The 18,789-nt window shown below is 34.3% G+C and overlaps 1 protein-coding gene across 4 annotated transcripts in view; it reads left to right on the forward strand.

Moving 5' to 3' along the window:
* Positions 1–18,789, forward strand: part of LOC6049643 (connectin) — a 438,570-nt gene that overhangs the window by 184,104 nt on the left and 235,677 nt on the right. For all 4 annotated transcript variants that reach the window (XM_038265773.1, XM_038265774.1, XM_038265772.1 and 1 more), the window contains one exon: positions 11,088–11,192. The gene's annotated coding sequence lies outside the window, so the exon portion shown is untranslated. The remainder of the gene's footprint in view (positions 1–11,087; positions 11,193–18,789) is intronic.

Genomic DNA, 18,789 nt, shown 5'->3' on the forward strand with positions numbered 1-18,789 from the left:
AAAAACAAAAACAAAAACAAAAACAAAAACAAAAACAAAAACAAAAACAAAAACAAAAACAAAAACAAAAACAAAAACAAAAACAAAAACAAAAACAAAAACAAAAACAAAAACAAAAACAAAAACAAAAACAAAAACAAAAACAAAAACAAAAACAAAAACAAAAACAAAAACAAAAACAAAAACAAAAACAAAAACAAAAACAAAAACAAAAACAAAAACAAAAACAAAAACAAAAACAAAAACAAAAACAAAAACAAAAACAAAAACAAAAACAAAAACAAAAACAAAAACAAAAACAAAAACAAAAACAAAAACAAAAACAAAAACAAAAACAAAAACAAAAACAAAAACAAAAACAAAAACAAAAACAAAAACAAAAACAAAAACAAAAACAAAAACAAAAACAAAAACAAAAACAAAAACAAAAACAAAAACAAAAACAAAAACAAAAACAAAAACAAAAACAAAAACAAAAACAAAAACAAAAACAAAAACAAAAACAAAAACAAAAACAAAAACAAAAAAAAAACAAAAACAAAAACAAAAACAAAAACAAAAACAAAAACAAAAACAAAAACAAAAACAAAAACAAAAACAAAAACAAAAACAAAAACAAAAACAAAAACAAAAACAAAAACAAAAACAAAAACAAAAACAAAAACAAAAACAAAAACAAAAACAAAAACAAAAACAAAAACAAAAACAAAAACAAAAACAAAAACAAAAACAAAAACAAAAACAAAAACAAAAACAAAAACAAAAACAAAAACAAAAACAAAAACAAAAACAAAAACAAAAACAAAAACAAAAACAAAAACAAAAACAAAAACAAAAACAAAAACAAAAACAAAAACAAAAACAAAAACAAAAACAAAAACAAAATGTGGCTTTTATGGCTTTATGGACCTTATGGTTCTTAGACTTATGTTTTATGGCTTTTAAGGCTTTTTCAGGCCCAGTTCTAATTAATTTCATATGAATTAATAATAATGCTTTTTTCATTATTTAATCAGTGAATTTTAAATAAATCCACTAAAATCATCAATTTACCACCACCTCCCCTAAATGTGAAACACACGAAACCCGGCATTCAACACGCAACAATTGCAGTGCGTTCTTCCGTCCGTCAAACACAGACGTCGGTCCCGCACACGAGACCTCGGAGCCCGAATGTTCTCGACCTCAAAGGTGGAAGTAATATTCCAGGTAGTGCTAGCCCGGTACGCGTACAAAATCAATGTTCCAGCTGAGCTACCAGAAATTTGGCGGCTTGCTTCCGACCTCTTTCCAAAGTCCATTTGATTCTGAAAATTACCAACCCCCATCCAGTGGCAACCGTGACTGCATTTGAAGTAAATTATAATTCCATCAGAAAAGTATTATTTTTAACAAGTTGTTTTGATCAAAGGCAAACGAGAGCAAACAAACGAACGAATAAAGTGTGCCACAATCAGTCGGAAAAGTTTTACTTTCTCTTTTTTTGCGAAGGGGAAAATCCTCCGTCCGTCAGACGTCCGTTGCAAGCATTACTGCTGGTCGCCGCAGGGCCGGGTGAGTGATAATTATCGAATTTCAGCATTACTCTGAATGAAACGCCGACGAAGGAAAACGCCAGAATGGGGATGGGTTTTGGGTTTTCGGCAAGCATCATTCTTTGAATGGTTGGTCCGGTGCGAGAAAGAAGAGGGTGAGGTTGGATGTATTTTGATGTGCTTTTGACAGGTTGAGGAATCTTTGAGGTTTTGGTATCAACGATTAAAATACCCGAAATATAAAGTTCAAAAAAAAAAAATGTTCTCAGTATCGTAGATAGCCAATTAAAAAAATCTATCTAAATAAAATAGATCACTTTACAAATTTGAATGACCCATCAATAGCGCAGGCACTTCACTCAATTTCCCGTTCAACGCTCTGGTTTCCGATCAACAAGCCCAACAGGGACGATTCATCAAACTCTTGCGATGCGGAGTGCACTTTTCCCAATGGATTTTCACTGTCATGCGTGTGTGTAACGTTACGACCACTAATCACTTCCATCAAATCGAACACACTCTGGATTAATTGAAAATAAAATATTTACCCGGGGCCGGCCCTCGACTCGTCGTTTGATATCCCGATTTCAGCGATGATGATGATGATGGTTGGGACGATTCATATCGGTATTGACTCGTGTCTGGCTGTCCACACAAAAAAGCCATCCCCCATGGATTATGGTTCCATTGACCGCCGCCGGTCAAATGATGGGGCTCTGGTCACTACAGGCGGAAGGAAGCGTACAGGTCACGAAACGATTAATTGTACAATCGATCAATTTTCCATTGCGTGTGCTTCATGCGTGATTGTGCTCGTACGTATTTGTGTTATTGTGTGTGAAAGCATAACATTAATTTAATTTATAATCTGTTCATTATGTGTCGAATGTTGAATTTCATTTATTTTTCAAACTTTTAATTTGTGAAAAAAATATAATTTTATTTTAGCAAATAAACTTGCGAGTATTTGAAGTGGTCAATGTTTGTGTGTGTGTGAGCACCGTGTTCTAGTTTCATTTCCGCCAGTTCTAAAAATTTAAAACTGCTCGCAATTTGAAACAATTATAAAACTTCGCGTTGCAACCAGTCTTACACCGCAACGCGCTGCTCTAAATGTTGTTTCAAAAAAATGCTTTTGATTGTGTGCGTATGATTATCAACACAGCATCATAGTGTGTGTGTAAGAATGCGTGGATATCTCTATATATCTGATTTTTTTTTTAAACTGAGTTCTATTCCAGTTCCAAATCCAGTATTTGAAGTGGTCAATGTTTGTCATACAAAAAAGAAACCCTTTTGCCTTCCTCACTGAGGTAAGGCTATAATCCTGCTCTAAAAATGAACTTCGTATAAAAACGTCGTAGACCCACCTTCATGTATACATATCGACTCAGAATCGAAAACTGAAAAATTTCCGTGTGTATGTGTGTGTGTATGTGTGTGTGTATGTATGTATGTGACCAACAAACTAGCTCATGTTTCTCGGCATTGGCTGAACCGATTTGACCCAAACTTGTTGCATTCGACTTGGTTTAGGGTCCCATAGATCGAGTTTTATACAGATTGAAGTTTCGATAAGTAGTTCAAAAGTTATGTAAAAAAATGTGTTTTCACATATATTTGGATTTCACTTAACTGTATGTAAACTATGTCCGGGTCCATCATCCGACCCATCGTTGGTTAGGTTATCAAAAGATCTTTCCAACGAGTCCAAAACATTGAAGATCTGGCAACCCTATCTCGAGATATAGCCACTTAAGTGATATTGATGTACTTTTTTGAAGCCGGATCTCACTTAAATGTATGTAAACTATGTCCGGGTCCACCATCCGACCTATTGTTGGTTAACTTATCAAAAGACCTTTCCAAAGAGTCTAAAACATTGAAGATCTGGCAACCCTGTCTCGAGATATGGCCACTTAAGTGATATTGATGTACTTTTTTGAAGCCGGATCTCACTTAAATGTATGTAAACTATGTCCGGATCCACCATCCGACCCATTGTTGGTTAGGTTATCAAAAGACCTTTCCAACGAGTGCAAAACATTGAAGATCTGGAAATCCTGTCTCGAGATATGGCCACTTAAGTGATATTGATGTACTTTTTTGAAGCCGGATCTCACTTAAATGTATGTAAACTATGTCCAGATCCACTATTCGACCTATTGTTGGTTTGGTTATCAAAAGACCTTTTCAACGAGTCCAAAACATTGAATATCTGGCAACCCTGTCTCGAGATATGGCCACTTAAGTGACATTTATGTACTTTTCTGAAGCCGGATCTCACTTAAATGTATGTAAACGGATCCATCATCCGACCCATCGTTGGTTAGGTTATAAAAAAAACCTTTCCAACGAGCCCAAAACATTGAAGATCTGTTAACCATGTCTCGAGATATGGCCACTTAAGTGATATCGATGTACTTTTTGGAAGCCGGATCTAAAAAATAGATGAAACTTGTGTACAGCCACTGTTGTGAGGAAGGCTCCAACCACATAGGTGGATTAAGTTAGTTTTTTATTTGCTGTCGGCATTCAGACCTGCCAGGCATGAAATGGCCAACACAACTTGTATATTCCTCAGCAAGGTACTACCATAGGCGCTGCATCCAAGGCAATTTGCGTATTGATGCTTCGATGGCCATTCAAGGTAAATACAGTATGTAGAAAAAGTATATACACCCCTTGGGCACTATGCATATTTTGTGATGAAACATGTAAACAATTTAAAATTTTACAGAAACCTAGTACTACGTTTTGTTCAGAAACTCATGCCAAACATTTTGTTACAAAAAGCTCATGAAAAGATGATTCATATAAAAAGTTATATAACAAATACTATTACAAAAATCAAAAAAGGTTAAAAAAAAGTTTGTACACCTTTCGAAAAATAAACATAAATAAAGTTATTTGTTGACAAATCATCATAAATTCAACTCCAAATAAGCATCCTTGACTGATTAAAAGAATATTTTGGATTGTTTACTAACTGCTTAGTATAAAAGTCTACATAACTATGGAAATTCTACAGAAAACTTAACTAAACTTTATTTTGAAAACTTTTAATTCAACTAAATGTCAATATATTACCAAAGAATTGCTAAATAAACATGTTGAAATAGGTATAACACCGTTTTGGGGGTCTTTGTAACGATAGAATAGATTTTTCGTTGGAATCACGTACGAACCCGGAATTCCGTCGTCGGAAAATCCGCCGGCATCCGAACCGGTCCACGATTCACAAGCCAACCTATGTAGCATTGGAAAGAGCATAAAATTTCCGATGTTTTGATACCCAGAGTTCTAGGTTTTCTATTAATCCCACGTTTTTAAATACATGAACAAAAAGTAAAGTTGATCCATGAGAACAAAAATCACGAAAGTCCATACATTTTTGGTAGGTTGCTCAAATGTAACCATAACAACGTTTTTATCTGGTAAACGTAGTACTAGGTTTCTGTAAAATTTTAAATTGTTTACTTGTATCATCACTAAATGTCCATAGTGCCCAAGGGGTGCAAATACTTTTACTCTATACTGCAAATGGGAACCTGTGGCCAAACAGCACGGATTGTTGGTTGAATTTGTGATCATGAAATTGTTCAAAAATATATTTGATGTATATTTTTTGCGAATCACATCCGCCAAATAATTACTCAAGCTAAACCTTCGACTGCTGAAACAAAACTTTACTTAATCCATCTTAGGGTGGTTGATGCCTTACTCACAATATCATTGTTTTGTTTTTGGTAAAATAAAAATGTTCAACTTACAAAAAACAGGGTTGACGGGGCACATCAACCAGAGCTTTTGCACCCAGATTATTGTTACAAAAATTTTGGAATCTTCAAAACTACGAGAACTACCAATTTGATTTTTTATTCATCCTCTAAGCTACTATTTCCAAAATGATTTACAACAAAATTATTCAATTTTGAAATCAAATTGTTTCAGGTTTGGGTCCGTAAGCTCAACCATTTTTGGAATAAGAAGACAACAACTTCCTTGGTTGCTGTGCACCCTTAAGGGATTTTCAATCTTATTGAATCATTTGAAAGGCCTTTCAATTATCCAGAAATCGACGGATTGCATTATCGATCCGGATATTGCTTAAATCGAAATATCTGTGATCCGATCTCCAAAAACTGTATAAATAACACTTAAGTGCCCATAACTTTTGATAACCCACATCTTACAGGTCTTCTATTGAGCAATGATCTGAAATTTTTTTTTTATTTTCAATCCGGCTGAAATTATTTAAGTGCCTTCGGTATGCCCAAAAAAGCCATTTTGCATCATCAGTTTGAGAATATAATTTTCCATACAAATTTGGCAGCTGGCCATACAAAAATGATTTATGAAAATTCAAAAAATAATATCTTTCAAAGGAATTTTTGATCGATTTGGTGTCTTCAACAAAGTTGTAGGTATGGATAAGTTCTACACTGAAAAAAATGATACACGGTAAAAATTTTTTTGGTGATTTTTAATTTCACTTTTTGTCACTAAAACATGAATTCTAGATTAGCTTTTCAAAACAATCCATGCGCCATGGGTTTCCTTTGTGCATAGGACCTTTTGACCTTTTCAAAAGAACGATGTTTTGATGTAAAATCGAATTTGCAATCAAAAAGTAGTGTAGTGAAATTTTGAAATATTGAGTGTTTGGACCATTTGAAATTTTAGTCTTGATTAAAAAAATAAAATGTTCTTTTTGAAAAGATCGCAAAATTTCATGAATGTTTAATATTTAAAAAATCGTACCATTAGTTGCTGAGCTATCAACATCAGAAAATCAAGGGTTGTTTGAGTGAGACTTAGAAAACATCAATTTTCCTGGTTTTAAATCTTTGCAAAGCAATATTTCAGCAACTGAGGGTCGTATCAACAAAATTAAAAAGCAAAATATAGAGAATTTTCTCAGCTCTTCAAACATTTTTTTTCAAAAGTAAGCAGAAATGGTCACTAATTTAAAAAAATGAATGACTGCGACTATTTTTGAAAAAGTTTCTCCAAAATGGCTAAAACTTGAAAACGGTGCACTTTATCAAAATTTAACTAAAGTAGTTAATAACTCGATCAAAGATTCTTTGCCCGTTCTGGAAATTTCTTAGAGGTTGATGTCCCCTGAAAAAAAAAAAAAAAGCTAAAAAAAGTGTTTTTGCAAATCAAGTTATAGTGACAAAAAGTGAAATTAAACATCCTCAAAAAAATTTACCGTGCATCATTTTTTTTCTGTTAGTCCTTATCCATACCGACAATTTTTGCAAAATGCAAAAATTTCAGTCGGATTAAAGAAAAACAAATATCAAAATTAAAGAAAAAATACCTATTTCGTAGAGTATTGCTCTATTGCAGTTAAGCAATTATCTAATTTGGCAGCTGTCCATTCAAAAAGGATGTATGAAAATTCAAAAATCTGTATCTTTTGAAGGAATTTTTGATCGATTTGGTGCCTTCGGCTAAGTTGTAGGTATGGATACGGACTACACTGGAAAAAAGTGATACACGATACACAAATTTTGGTGATTTTTTATTTATTTTTTTATCACGAAAACCTTATTTGCAAAAAAAACACTATTTTTAATTTTTTTTTTATTTTTTGATATGTTTTAGAGGACATAAAATGCCAGCTTCTCTCAAAATTTCAACTTTTTAGAATAATTTTAGCTTAAGGACCCCATTTCAATGACAAAATAATGACCTCGAAGGAATTGGTCAAAATTATCCCATAGTTCTAACCATTTTAAACAAAGTTCCTTAGGGGGTGTATAAAATAATTTAAAAAATCATCTCTTAAAATATCAGAATTAATTATTCAGAATTTTTAGCTTAAGGACCCCATTTCATTACCAAAATAATGACCCCGACGAAATTAGAAAAAGTTATCTCAAAGATCTAAACATATTTAACAAAAGAAAAAATAATAACAGTTTGCATTATTGACACATAGAAACTTTTCATTAATGCGATTTATGGTTATTTTATTTCTAAGTCAGTATACCAAACGAATAAAAAATCTTGTTATAAAGAGAGTTTTTGAAATGTATAACATTGCCTCTTATTAGCGAGTTATTAAACATTTCCAATTTAATACCACTCCACTACCAAATCTTGTTATTTTATCAGAAACTGTTATTATTTTTTTCTTCTTGAAGTTGAAGTTCAGGATAAAATAATAATACTTTTTGTTATTTTATCAGGATATGTTATTGAAATATTATTAATTTTGTAATTACCGTCTGCCAGGGAAGGATAATTCTTTTAATAACACAGTTTTCAAAAAGTAAATCATAGTTAGTCTATTACAAATATTGTTTACGTCCCTCGAGTCTAACAAGAGGTTTTTCAAGTCAAAGATCATATATATTTTTCTAATCTAATCTAATCTAATCTAATCTAACCCTAGCGCAGCCAGTCTTTCGAGGGCATCCTGGAGAATGCCTTAGGTTGATTGACGCCTAGCATCTTCTTGTCATTATCAACATTAGCCGTGCGCCATTGCATTAACATGCATTGAAACATCACAAACGTCGAAGCGGCCAGGCCAACTGCGTAAAGTTAACCGCAAAGATGATTCGTTGAATTGGATTGAGTTTGAGCACGAGTGTTTAAACAGCAATACATTTCTGAATCTACAGGGGAGGAAGAAACGTGGGGATCCCCCGCTCACGTTCCCGTTTGTTTGGGCAATTAATCGTTGGGAGCACCATGCTAAGAAGTTTTGGTGCTCCGGGACCCTCAAGGATGGGACATCGAATTTCCGCGAATGCCCAGGACACTATTTGCCGTGGTTATAGCGCCACAACTCGCTCTCTGTTGGAAGATTAGATAATATTTATTAAAAAGTAATAACATAGATCACCAACTTTTTGGTGAGTTTGAAATTGTATAAATTTAAAATTTAATCTTTTTGTTTAATTGTGTGCTGTGTAATTATTATGATTCATTGCCAAAAAAATAATCAGACTCACCTTACAGAAAACTGCTGAGTTCAAACATCTGAAAAAGAAAAGCATACCTGATGTGGAACACGTTCCGTTCCACTATCCCCTACCGTTTCAGCTTCCAGTGCAGTTTAGAGAGGACACTCTCAATCTCTTCCTCTCTCAGCATGCACCAACTGTCGTGTCTGTATATGAACACACCGACAAAACAGGACTACGTCGACACTCGCTGTTATCTCCAAACCCCCACCGTTTCTCTTTTTTCCATCGTTTACGTTTCGTTCACAAAAACACAGAAAGGTCTCACCCGAGTTTGTTGTTTTTCCAACATGATTACATCGATTTCTGTCGCGTTCAACTGCACCACAACAGTTAACAGCCAACAGCTGCTACCAAACACCACACAATGATCATTTTTAACTGTTAATCTTAAGCTGGTAGTTCTTTTTTAGTTTGATCTATTTTATTGTTATTTTTCACATCAGATAAACATCCCACTTTTTGGCAACGCTGGCTAGCATGCAAGCTGTTCTTGACTTTCATGCAAGTTTTCGTACAAGCTTTTGCGAGAGGTTTCCGCACGGCTCAACGACGTAAACAAATGCTTCATGAGCCACTGAAATACGCCGAAAAATCACACTGAATCCACATAGATTCACTAAACTCGATAATATTCCGTTTCTTCGATGAATAATCTTCAATTTTACACAAAATAACGAACCGCAAATACCAAACAATACACACAAATTGCAAAATTTCACGGAACAACGCTGACCGAACCGACACCCAACCGTGCTGCCAAAACTCTCCACAAAGATCATATATATTTTTAGGTTTAAATTTAAAATTAATTCTGCATAAAAAATTTCAATTCATAGAATAAATTAACTTGCAAAAAAATCATATGAAAGCAAACTCTTTATTGATCCTTGCACTGTAACTTGGATTTGACCCGCACTTTTATCTCGCACTTTTGACAACAAAATGTCCAAAAACTAGGCAACCGGCAGTTGTTTATTTACATTTCCAGTCGCAGTTTCCACCAAACTGGACATTTGCACTTTAAAATTGCGATTGACAGGTGAGCAACATCGGCTCGCTTTGATCATTTTTTGAGAAAATTAAAATTTCCCAAGCCAGCTTGACAAGTCGCAATAGTGCGATCGATAGCAATAATTTAGTGCGAAGTCCAAGTTAGTGAGAATTGCGCAATAAAAGAAACATCCTTATTTGTTTGAGTTCGATTACCTTTTGATAGCATACTGGGTTTCATCTGAGAAATGGCTTTTAGATTTTTAGGTACCATTCCAATATTTTTTTTTTTAAATATCTGATTCTCTGTGAAAAAGATTTCATCCATTCTTTTAAACATACTTTTTAGCTTTATATATAAATTGTTAAATTTAGGATTAATTTTTAACTGTTTAATTCGGACAAAATGTTGTATCTCAAAATATTTGAAAAGTTAAATCTAAGTCGTCTAGGGGCTACGGAAAAATCGTGGAAATATGTTCGAATTGCATTTGTAGAAAAGTCAGCTGGGTGGTCCGCGAAGTTCGGCGTAGGGGCAAACCGAAACGTATGTTTTGACTTGTCGGATTACAAACCGCCACCTTCCTCCCACCCAAGAGCCGTCCTCTGGCCATAACGGGCCGTGGTCACCCATAACTGGTCCTTCGGGTGGTGTGGCATCAGGGGACACACCACGCGTAACTGATACGAAAATAATCGCCCTGTAATTACACACCGTGCCGCCGATCCTGGCCGACTAATGACAGCGCAATTAAAGTGCTGGGTCCTCGCGGGTTTGGGTTGAAATTTTACTATTTGTTTTTTTTTTTATTTCCCTTTTCTGTCCTGCAGTTGTTTTCATTTGTTTGGGATTGCACTTTTTTTTTTTAGCTGTTGTTGTAGTTGTTTGTGAAAACCCTGCAATTTTGGTTCAACAAATTACAGCATCGATTACCATGTGTTCCACGTGTGTACCGTTGTTCAGTGCTCTTTGTTGAGCACGTGTCATATTGTGGGAGGAAAGCACACCTGGTGATTTACTGTCATTTTGCAGTCCTGAAGTCAGAGCATTTTAGAGTTTTTTTTAGCATTGATAAATTTTATTTTTCTGTCAGTTGATGTTGAAGATAGCTTTGCATTTAGATTTAATTGAAATGCTCAGTCATGAAGTAATCCCTGGCAAGGGATTTCTCGTGAAATCTCAATTACCCTGCATAAACTCAAACCCCCTCTTCGTTGGTAATCCCCAATTAAAGTAGTTTTCCATTATTCAAAGTGGCACTCAAACTTTCAATCACCAATTTGGATCACCGGACTCCAGTCAAATCCCCCCCGTAAACCGTCCATTGCACGTTAAAGCTCGCCTGCAATTATCCTGGAGCGCACACACAAATCGTTTTACAGCACACCCCCGATAAAAGTTACTGCTTTATTTGACCGGTTCTTCGGGGGCCCAGGTCCTCCTGTACGCTGGAGGGGGGCCCACTTCTGCCTCCAAGTCGAACGCGATAAACTTGTCTGACAACGGTCCACTTCCAGTTCACTAACTCATTTTTTTACACTCTCTCAACCTCTCTTTTTTCTGTAATTACAGTCACGGTCCACCCACCTTTAAACACTCTTCAAACAGGGGAAAAAGGAGTGCGGGTTTGGAACCGAACCGAAAGCAGCAACTTTGAGTTTTGGCTCCAGGGAAAAGGTGAGTTAAGGGTAGGGTTTGGTAATCTTAGCAAAATTAAGAGGGACTTGACGAAGATTTGAGCCGATCGGTGATTACCACTTGCTCTTGAACATGTGGAATGATTTTACAAACTAAAGTTTGGCATAAACTCGTTTTCTTGATCGCAGTATGGAATTGCATAATATGACTTAGTTTCAGTCAAATCGTCGTTTTCGTGCTATCTTGTGCATGTGCATGTTGGGACATATTGAGTAAAGAACGGCATTTTGTGCTGCTCTCAATGCCACAACTTTTGACCTTTACAGATCCCCAAAATTCGACGGAAATAACTTGGGAATGGGTAATTCTCCGCCAACGCACACAGCAGTTGCCCCGACCCCTCTTCGAATTGCGTGAAACTTTGTCCTAAGGGGTATCTTTTGTCCCTAATCACGAATCCGAGGTCCGTTTTTTGATATCTCGTGACGGAGGGGAGGTACGACCCCTTCCATTTTTGAACATGCGAAAAAAGAGATGTTTTTCAACAATTTGCAGCCTGAAACGGTGATGAGATAGAAATTTGGTGTCAAAGGGACTTTTATGTAAAATTAGACGCCCGATTTGGTGGCGTACTCAGAATTTAGAACAAAATTTTTAATTCTAAAATTTCGTGTTTTTTGTAACTTTGTAGGGTAATTTTTTAGAGTAAAACAATGTTCTACAAAATTGTAGAGCAGACAATTACAAAAATTTTGATATATAGACATATATATAGGTTTGCTTATAAACAGCGCCGTACCTAGGGGTTGGCGCAGTTGGCGACTGCCAAGGGCGCCAGCCCTTGGGGGGCGGCGAAAACGATGATTGAACAAATTTGTCATGTTATCATAAAATCCTAGAAAGGTATTCAGAACAAAAGGGGCGCCAAATTTTAAAGTAGGACTACAAAATAACTCGATAATCTGGGTCGGAATATTACAAATATTATTTTTTGTTAAACATTTGGGGCGCCAAGATCAACTATTTCAATAATTCTACCAGAATTAAATTTAAAATTTAATTCTCTAAATTCATTTATCAAAGGGGGCGCCCAAGTGGCAAAACGTTCAGGAGTTTTATAACAATTCTTTGAAATGGCTAGAGATATTATATTTCAACTACAGTATATAAAATTCAATTTAAATTTCACCATTTTTTCCAGCATTAGGAACCATCAAGCTTTTTATGTTTTGAAGTTTTTTTTTTTTATATAATCAGCTATTCAATTGAAATTTACATATCTATTGAAAATCTGAAATAAAAAGAATAAGATATTTCAAGTTTTAAAAAATGGCATTTGAGATATTTTTATCGTTTTAAATGCAAACTTGTGCGTTGAGATTGGCCTACGTTTTTCAAAATACTGAAGTGTTTTAATTGAATATTTCTAACACAAAAAATGTTTTGACTTTTGTTAAATTCCTAGCAAAATATTTTTTTTCAACATAAAAATGTTGGTTTTTCAAGAGCACATAAATTGCTTTATATATATTATATTCCTGAATTGATATATTAATAAAACTGGTTTGCTATGCTGCTTGTATTCAATTGCTTGTAGCAAGTGTGAAAAAGTAAAATTTGGGTGTCTTCGACAAAGTTGCATAGATTGGCATGCCCACCAACTTTTTAGTCGTAAAAGTAAAATATTATACAATTTCTTGTATAATTTTTATTTACAGAAACACCATTATCGCGGACCCATTAGAATTTAAACCAAAGCAAAATTCCAACTCCTAAAACAGCAATATTTTTTGGGAAAACAAAGTTCCACTTAATTTTGCTTCTAGGGACAATAATTTGAAGACCCGGTAGTGTTTATAACTTTTAGTGAAACAACAAAATAGGTAGTATATAATTTCCCAGTATCGGGAAATTATATATTACCTATTTTGTTATTTCGCAAAAATCAAATAACGTTCCCAAAAATAATGAGGCTACTAATTAACGTTTCATTAAATAAGCATGAATAAATCGTAACTGAATTCATTAAAAAGAAACACATTTATAACTTTTCTTTATACATTACTACATTAAATAGCGACTTAAAACAACAATTCAAATATTTTTTTTTTTCTTTTTTAACGTCCACTGTAAATATTCATTGAAGAAATAGTAATCAGGAAAACCCGAATGTTCACCTTTGGCGGACTTTAGAAAGATTTCCAGAGTTTTTTTTTCTATGATATAATTTAATATTGAGGTTTAAGCGAAACACAAAATTACTCCATGACATCAAAAAAGGAAATTACCTTGATACAGCGAAATTAAAATAATAAGAAAAAAAAATAGATTATAAGGATTGCTATGCTTTAAAGAGGATATGAAAATTATACTCTTAGAAATAATAAACAAAAATATAATAAAAAATAGACTTTCTTCTTGTGGCTAACTGCTAAGTATGCTTTGAGGTTAATTTTGGGGTCCACATTATTTTAAGTTCTCCCAATTATAGTTATTGGAATTTTTAATAAGTTAAAATTTACACTTTCTGAATTAGAAGATAAGAGAAGCATTGGTTCATTCGAACTCTTACATTGAACATCCAATGTTCTAAACAATTTCGAATTTTCAAATGTTTTTTTTCTGATTTGTTTATATAATTTTGCTTCGACCAAGTTTCCCGGGAATCGAGAAGTTCAAAAATGGTCGATTTTGCGGGAATTCCCGCTCGTCACCCTCTATTTGAGTGTAATGGTTTTTATACAAAATTTTAAGAAACTTTAGATGTCGAAAAATAAACACAAAAAAAAATTCAATGTGTTAAAAAGGTAAAAACTAATTGCCTTTGTTTGAAGCTATGAATTTTCAAAAAACAAGTTTTAGGAATTTTATATTAATCAAGAAACACAGTCACAGAGAAGAGAAATATTGTTTTCAAAAATAAATTAAAAAAAATAGTTTCAAAAGGAATTCAACCAAAAACAAGTTTCAAAAGGAGTAAATTTTCTAATCAGTTGAACTATTTTTTCAGGAATTCAGGAAAATTGTTTGCTGATACCATGAAATTTAAGCTAGGTCAGATCAAATTCTGCTTAAAACGATAAAACAACACTCTGCTATTTTCAGTCAACATTAATCCTAAAGAAACTTTTCGTTACAACCTATCTGTATTGGAAAGATATATATCGATTGAAATGATTTAAAAATAATAAAACATTAATTTGAATATTCTTCAAAGAATTTAATTGTGGTTGGATTTTTTAGCTGTTATATTTATTCAACCAATTACCATTATATTATTAGAGCTCTTTGAAGCAATCGCTGAAAATTTAGATAAAAATATCAAAATGATGAAAAAAATGGAGGGGCGCCAAATTGATGCTTCGCCAAGGGCGCCGTGAACCCAAGGTACGGCTCTGCTTATAAACATCACGAGTTATCGCGGTTTTACGAAAAAAAGTTTTGAAAAAGTTGGTCGTCATCGATCATGGCCGTTCATGGTCACCCGCAACAGACACGGACGACGAAAATAAGAGAAACGCAAAAAGTAACTTTTTCAAAACTTTTTTTCGTAAAATCGCGATAACTCGTGACGTTTATGAGCAAACCCCTTATGTCTATATATCAATTTTTTTGTAATTGTCTGCTCTACAACTTTGTAGAACACTGTTACACTCTAAAAAACTAGCCTGCAAAGTTAGAAAAAACACGAAATTTTAAAATGGAAAATTTTGTTCTAAGTGAAAAAATGACCCTTCTGGGTCAATGTAGATTCAAAAAGTACATTAAATTTCCCATAAAATGACATGTTCCAAAATTTTTTACAGTCGAGTAACGGAAAATGGGAGAATTTTTAAAACTTTTTTAGTGTTTTTTTCGATGAAAAATACGTTTTTTCGGAATTCTGAGTACGCCATCAAATCGGGCGTCTAACTTTACATAAAAGTCCCTTTGACACCAAATTTCTATCTCATCACCGTTTCAGGCTGCAAATTATTGAAAAACACCTCTTTTTTCACATGTTCAAAAATGGAAGGGGTCGTACCGCCCCTCCGTCACGAGATATCAAAAAACGGACCTCGGTTTCGTGATCAAGGACAAAGGTTACCCCTTAGGACAAAGTTTCACGCAAATCGAAGAGGGGTCGGGGCAACTTTTCCCGATTTCGTGTTACCCGTATGCTTTTTCAATTTATTACAGTTTTTTTAAATACAAAATTTTCACAAAATACCGTCTTTATTCAAAAATCTTCAAATTTTCAAAATGTGCAATATTGGTATCAAACGAAGCGAAATTTTGCACGCTTCATAAAAACATTTTGATAGTGTATGCTTCTTGTCATATAAAATTTAGCATCGTTTGATACCCATATTTTATAATTATTTTTTTTTTAAAAAATCGTTATTTGTGAAAATTTTAGTATTTTACGAAATTTCGCTCTGTTTTATACCCATATTGCAAGTTATGAATATTTGAATATTTTCGAAAAATATGGTATTTTGTGATTTTTTTTACTTTCCAAAAAAATTCATGAATGTGAAAAAAACTTCGTTTGATAATCGTATTGCACATTTCGAAAATTTGAGTATTTAAAAAAAATAAGAAAGTCAAAAATACGGTGAACATACACAATTGCGCTTAGGTTGATTCTCATAATGCATATTTTCAAAATTTGAGTATTTTCAAAAACATATTTTGTGAAAAAAATTGTATTTTCGGAAAAATACGGTTATATGCAAAAAATAAAATTTCCAAAAAGAAAAATTTAATGTGTAAAAGCAAATCAAATTTCGCTTCGTTTGACAATGGTTGCATGTTTTAAAAATTTGAGTATTCACGGTAATTCGTGAAAAAAAATATATTTTCCAAAAAAAAACTCTTTTGATGTGAAAAAGCAAACCGAATTTCGCATCGTTTGATACCCATATTTCATATTTAGGAAATTTTAGTATTTTCAGAAAAAAATACATTGATTTGTGAAAATTTTGTTAAACAACCTTGGTCAATACGGAGACTTAGGTGTAAAATTGGCTGGAGAATCGATTACCGCTATTGGTTTCTGAAAATGTGAACGTTTAGGCCGCATTAAAAAAAACAGTTTTAATAGCTAATCTTTGAATTCTATTTGAGAGTCGCTCCATCATTGGCTATTTTCACAAAGAAATGAAAAAATAAATTCGTTGGCTCACCTTCAAATTTGACTTCAAACTCAAAAATAAAAATTTCTCATGGAACTGGTGTGTATTTCTCGTTCAGTGTTTTGGTTCAGAAAGCTCGACAAATCAGATGCAGCGATATTTAAACAATTTACACCCTTCTCAAATGTCAGTCTCGAGTGCAACTTGCTCCAAATTAGAACGCAACAAAAAGCGATTTCTTTTTTTAAAAAAGCCCCAAACGAAGTTTCGAAACAATTTCAAACAAAAAAAAAACGCTAAAAAATGCTTCAAAAACCAAGTTTATATTATTATTTTTTGAATAACAAAACTTTTTCGCATCTCTTGAAGATTTAGATTAAAGAGAAACGGGTAAAATTTTTGGACTAAATGAAAGTATATTTTTTATAATGATTTTTTTTATATCAAAATTCAAATGACTTCCGATGAACCCAGCAACCAACGATTTTAATTGGTAAACCAACTTGGTTCATTAGCAAAGAAGCAAACCAATAATAACTTGTGCTTTCACTTGCGGAATCAAAAGGTTCTTGTGAGCGTGACTAAAAGCAGCAGAGTGATTAGATCGCTGAACAGTGAAATTCGGGACCAAACATTGCCGGAATCTGTTTGAAATTTGTTTGTTCCGTGGTCCAATTGATTTGCATTAGCAAACCCTAGATCTCAACTGCCCACGGGTCTAGCAAAGTCGTTTGAGCTACGATTGACAGAAATGGTTTCAAACGAGACATCGTTTTTGGGTTTGATGTCGTTTATCAGCGCGTTCTAAACTCGCTCCGCATGATGCCACTAGGTCAAGCATTGGCCAGAAGGTACATCGAAGAGCCATTGTCTGTGTCATCGATAACGCTGGTCTCTGTGATCCCATGTAATTACGACTCACTGGCACCAGCCACCGCCCTCATCGCGAGGCGAGTTAAGGCCGGATTTGGACCAAAACATCAACCACAGTCCAAAGGGCTTCACCAGAGCAGGCAGATTCCAGAGTGGGTATCAGTTACGGCACCACCTAACCTCAACCAGTAGTGCAGAGAAGACTTTTTGGAAGGTCGCTGTTTCTAATGGTCATTCTCTGGACGATGGAGCCGATAGGAGCGATTGGTCAGCGATTCGACCGAATATTCAGTTGAGCTTCCAACCCTAACACTCAACGAAGCTCCCCTAAACAGAAACCTCCAGTTTTACGTTTCAACCGGAGTCCGGACGGGCTAGTGACGAAAGTCCATTTGGTTCGGGCAAAACTAGCTCGATAAAATTGTGTGCAATCACGAAAACTATAAAATTGTACTTTAATGTTAATGGTCCCCGACTCCCCCCCTTCCCCCCTTTTCACGTGGTGGGTGGAGGCACTAAACATGTGCCCACAATTTGAAATTACTGCGCGCAGCGTTGCAGGAGGAAACAAACATCAATTATGGATATTGTGGAGATACTTAGTTTTAGATGTAGCGTTGGTAGGGATAGTGTGGCTTGTACTAGTTTCGAACCAGAGCTGGATGACATTGTTCGATAAGGTATTGGAGTGAATTCAGTGGAAGAGACGGTGGTTTTTATGAGTCAATGAAATTGATAATGATCAATGGGTAATTCTCTACCAACTCACACGAAATCGGGAAAAGTTGCCCCGACCCCTCTTCGATTTGCGTGAAACTTTGTCCTAAGGGGTAACTTTTGTCCCTGATCACGAATCCGAGGTCCGTTTTTTGATATCTCGTGACGGAGGGGCGGTACGACCCCTTCCATTTTTGAACATGCGAAAAAAGAGGTATTTTTCAATAATTTGCAGCCTGAAACGGTGATGAGATAGAAATTTGGTGTCAAAGGGACTTTTATGTAAAATTAGACGCCCGATTTGATGGCGTACTCAGAATTCCGAAAAAACGTATTTTTCATCGAAAAAAACACTAAAAAAGTTTTAAAAATCCTCCCATTTTCCGTTACTCGACTGTAAAAAATTTTGGAACATGTCATTTAATGGGAAATTTAATGTACTTTTCGAATCTACATTGTCCCAGAAGGGTCATTTTTTCATTTAGAACAAAATTTTTCATTTTAAAATTTCGTGTTTTTTCTAACTTTGCAGGGTTATTTTTTAGAGTGTAACAATGTTCTACAAAGTTGTAGAGCAGACAATTACAAAAATTTTGATATATAGACATAAGGGTTTGCTTATAAACATCACAAGTTATCGCGATTTTACGAAAAAAAGTTTTGAAAAAGTTACTTTTTGCGTTTCTCTTTGTTTCGTCGTCCGTGTCTGTCGCGGGTGACCATGAACGGCCATGATCGATGACGACCAACTTTTTCGAAACTTTTTTTCGTGAAATCGCGATAACTCGTGATGTTTATAAGCAAACCCCTTATGTCTATATATCAAAATTTTTGTAATTGTCTGCTCTACAACTTTGTAGAACATTGTTACACTCTAAAAAATAACCCTGCAAAGTTAGAAAAAACACGAAATTTTAAAATGAAAAATT

The sequence above is a fragment of the Culex quinquefasciatus genome, chromosome 3 (assembly GCF_015732765.1).
Source record: "Culex quinquefasciatus strain JHB chromosome 3, VPISU_Cqui_1.0_pri_paternal, whole genome shotgun sequence".
Classification (NCBI taxonomy): domain Eukaryota; kingdom Metazoa; phylum Arthropoda; class Insecta; order Diptera; family Culicidae; genus Culex; species Culex quinquefasciatus.